The sequence below is a fragment of the Ursus arctos genome, unplaced genomic scaffold, assembly GCF_023065955.2.
Source record: "Ursus arctos isolate Adak ecotype North America unplaced genomic scaffold, UrsArc2.0 scaffold_3, whole genome shotgun sequence".
In the NCBI taxonomy this organism is placed as follows: Eukaryota; Metazoa; Chordata; class Mammalia; order Carnivora; family Ursidae; genus Ursus; species Ursus arctos.
Window position 1 is genome coordinate 99,528,550 of NW_026622985.1, and position 4,402 is coordinate 99,532,951.

Genomic DNA, 4,402 nt, shown 5'->3' on the forward strand with positions numbered 1-4,402 from the left:
GTCATATAATCTGTATCTATACATAGATACATATCACAGCACAAAACAACAGATTAGGATCAAATGCATTCATCATACCAACAAACGTAAAAGAAGTTACCTCATCGATCAAAATAAAAAATATTTTCAAATTGGATTATTGCATTAAATATGTACTGGTGTGTAACAAGTCACCTCCACATTTAGTGGCTGAAAACAACAGTAACTATGTATTTAGTCTCACAGTTTTGGTGGATCAGGTGTTCAGGGGAGGACTTGTCTGCTCAGCGTACCGGCAGGGGCTGTGGGCTTATCTGAAGGCTCAGCCGGGCCAGGAGAATCATGTCCAAGATGGCGCCTTCACATGGCTGGCCACGGGGGTTCTCTCCACATGAGCCTCTCCACAGCTTGACTCGAGTATCCTCACCGACGTGGCATCTCCCTTTTCCCAGAACAAGCAATCCAGAGCCCAGGGCAGAAGCTGGGAGTCACACACCATCACCCCTGCCATCCTCTGTTGGTTACGCAGACCAGCTCTGGTTGATGTGACAGGAGCCCCCCCAGGGGGCAGAAGACCGAGAGATGAGACTCGCTGGGTGCCATCTTGGAGTCTGGCTGCTATTCCAGCTCCTTGGTTGTATTCAAGAGAGCCACCCAAAACAGTTATTTAAAAAGGTTAAAAAAATCAAAGTATAAGCAAAGGCATACCAAAAAAAAAAAAAAAAAGGCAGTCCTCAGTCTTAATATGAGACTGGTATTTTTCTCAACCAAAAAACATTAAATGAGATAAAACAAAGGCACTTTGAATCCTTTAGCATTATAGTTTATGACAAAGACGTCACAGTTATAAATATTAGTACACTAAATACTATAAAAGAAATTTTCAAAAAGCAGAAATTATAGAAAATACAGGAAAATAGGCAGACACACATGATTTATAGGAGATTTTGGTTGTTCGATCTGGTTGTGTTACCCTGATCCCCTGAGACTGCTTTCTTTTGGATTATTTGAATACATTTTTAGTATTCCATTTTAAATGATCTCTTGGCTTTTTGGCTATATCTTTTTGCGTTATTCTGTTAGCAGTTTTCTAGGGATTATGATAAACTCACCTAACATCTTGCAGTCTATTTAGAGTGAGCACTTGACCATTTCAAGAGTGCTGGAGAAGGCTTACCCACACCGGTCCCTTACCCTCCGCTGCTCATGTTATAGTGGTGACGTTACTAAATACACATAATCAATATACCAGAAAATGCTAGAATATTTGCTCTCAACAGTATTTCACAGAATCGCAGAGGAGCAAAGGGTGTATCACATTTCCCCAACTATCTCCCGTTTCTGCTGCTCTCACGTCATTCATGGAAATTGGCCAAGTTATAAATCACAAAATAACTTCAATTCATTTCGGAAAGGAGAAATAATATAGAAAAGATTTTCTAACCATAGGCTAGCAAAACTAGAGGTTGCTACAATCACGAAACCAAAAACGGGCCTAGAAATTTTACAGTTCCCTATTGATCAATTTTCGAGGCAGAGGGAAATCAAAGCAAAATTACAGATGGGGCGCCTGGGTGGCGCAGTCGTTAAGCTTCTGCCTTCGGCTCAGGGCGATCCCCGCGTTCTGGGATCGAGCCCCACATCAGGCTCCTCCGCTAGGAGCCTGCTTCTTCCTCTCCCACTCCCCCTGCTTGTGTTCCCCTCTCTCGCTGGCTGTCTCTGTTAAATAAATAAATAAAATCTTTAAAAAAAAAAAAAATTACAGAATTTCTGGGAAATCATAATAACTAAAATACTAGATAGAATATGTGGAATACAAACAAAGCATATCATAAACGTGAATATTTATAACCGTAAAAAAAAGAAATTAATTCACCATCTTGCTCAAAAAGTTGGGGAAAGTATCCTGTAAGACACTCAAGTAAAGCAGAAAAAAGACTCAGTAAATAGAAAAAATGTCCTGAAATAGGTAACAGCTGAACTTATGAATAAACCAAAAGGCTGGTTAATTTCTAATCAAAGAAAAAGTAAGAAAAATGTAAAACACAAAACAAGGCATGACAGGTGACACGCTCCCCAAGCCCTGGGCTCAGTGTTCCCCACACGCACTAACATACTGGCTCTTACAGAACTCCCAGACCAGTAGCTGTCACTAGCGTTATTATTATTTTTGTCCCCAGTTTGCACGTGAGATAATGAGGCCCCAGGAGGTCCTGTGACTCCTGTGGGTCTCCCAGCTCCTGTGAAAGGTGGACCCGGAGCACAGCCTGAAGCCGAGAGGCAGTGGGGCTGCTCTGTCCCGTCCTGGGGAGCATGGGACCTCATCCGGAGAAGCCACCACACCCTTTCGGTCTGGGGTTGGCCCTGCCTTTTAGTGAGATCAGCTCGGCGCTTCCCACTCGCTGGGACCAGGACCGCCTGGGTCTGAACGTGTTTACAAGCATCTGGCGGAAGACGACTCCTCCCCCTTCGCCAGGCAAAGTACAGGGTCCCGCTTCTGTCTCAGGCAGCAACGGGCTTGCAACAGGGAGGCTGGAAAGGAGGACGTGATATACTCTAGTCTTAGGCTGTTTTCCACGTAGTTGATCAAGATGGAGAAGAGGAAACTGTTCTACAAAAAATGAAATACACGAATGCCCTTTGACTCCTGCTGCCGGCGGCCCGGCGAGATGACGATAGGCCGTTCGGTAGGCAGACTTGCAGACGCCGGCTCTCCATTCGGGAAATAAAATAGCCAGCTACCTCACACCACACCCCCAAATCCGTTCCAGACCGATTGAAGCTAAACACAAAATACGAACTGCAAAGGTTAAAATCCTATAGAGGAAAATACACTAGAATGTTGGAGTGAGGATAAATACGTAATCAGTGTCTGCAAATTAATAAATGACCCCAAAAGAAAAATGGACAAATCTGAAGAGGCAATTTCCAAAAGAAGGTAATGAAGTCTTTGTCCAATAAACTCAGGAAAAGCTGCTCAACCCTGCTAAGAGCGCAAATTCTCTCAGTAAAGGTTTCCACGTGCTGCTGGCTGGCGCTGGCGGGAAGCCCGGGGGGTCACTGGGCTGGCTTTGGGAAGGACAGCCGTATCAGCTTCGTAGGGCTGCTGTGACCCAGCGGCACAACGTCTCCCATTCTGGAGGCCAGAAGTCCAAGCTCAGCATGTTGCAACGTCAGGCTCCGACTGAAGGCTCTGGGAAGGGTTCCTCGCTCCCTGGCCCAGCTTCCGGTGGCTGGCAGTGGTGTTCTCCCTGCGTCTCTCCGCGTCTCTCCGTGTCTCTCTCCCCTTAGAAGAACACCAGTCATTGGATTTAGGGCCCACCCTAATCCAGTGTGACCTCATTTTAACTTCGTTACATCTGCAAAAACCCCATTTCTAAATAAGGTCGCGTTCAGAGGCCTCGGGTGGAGGTGAATTTTGAGGGGACACTGGGGAGCCCAGTATAGCCACATAGCGACAGCTTTCTATTTTAATGTGCCCTCTCTCGTCCTACAATCTTCCTATAAATCTGTCTGTGACCTACAACACACTAAGCCTAGCGGACCCCCGTCCGAGACTGTAGGAACAGGTATGCTGCAGCCGGCGTGTGAGAGCGTCACCCTTCGACCAGCGTCCAGGGCCAAACCCAGGAGCCGCTGCGGTCTCGCCTCTCTCTTCGGAGCTCCCCGTCCTAAGGCATTAGCACTCCTCTCACCCACTGACTTCCCTCCCTCCACTGTCACCTCCCAGGCCGCAGGCCAACACCTCTGGCACCATCTACACCTAAAGCTTCCTCGCTGGCCTCCTGCTTCCCGAAGGTTCCCACAAACAGGGGAGCGTAGTTCTTCCTGCAAATCAGATGACATCAGTCCCAGCCTGAAACCCTTCTTTGACTTCTGTTATGGACCGAATATACGTGTCCCCTTACAATTCCTCTGTTGAAGCCCTAATCCCCAGCGTGGCTGTATTTGGAGCAAGGAAGTAGCTAAGGTTCCAGGAGGCCGACAGGTGGGGCTGATCCCGTGGCAGTTCTTCCTCATTGGAGACACTGCAGAGAGCCCGCTCCATGCACGCACACTGACATGCACGCACACCGACATGCACGGACACCGACAGGTCAGGGGAGTGCCGGTGGGAAGGTGGCCGCCTGGCCGGGAGGCGTCCCCACAGACCCTAACCAGCCAGCACTTTGACCTAGGACCTCCCACCTCCAGAACTAACCCAAGATGTGAGAATTTCTGTGGTTGGGACCCCCGTCCGTAGTATTTGGTCACGCAGTCTCAGCTGACTGAAACAGCTCTGTCTCCCGCGGAGTAAAACCCAGAGGCTTTGCCCTGGTCGCCTCTCTGCTACGTGGTCCCCACGCAGCCCCGGTCCCCACGCGGGCCAGGCTTGCTCCTGCCCCAGGCACCCACTCTGGGCTCTGCCCTCTGCCCCGGGCTC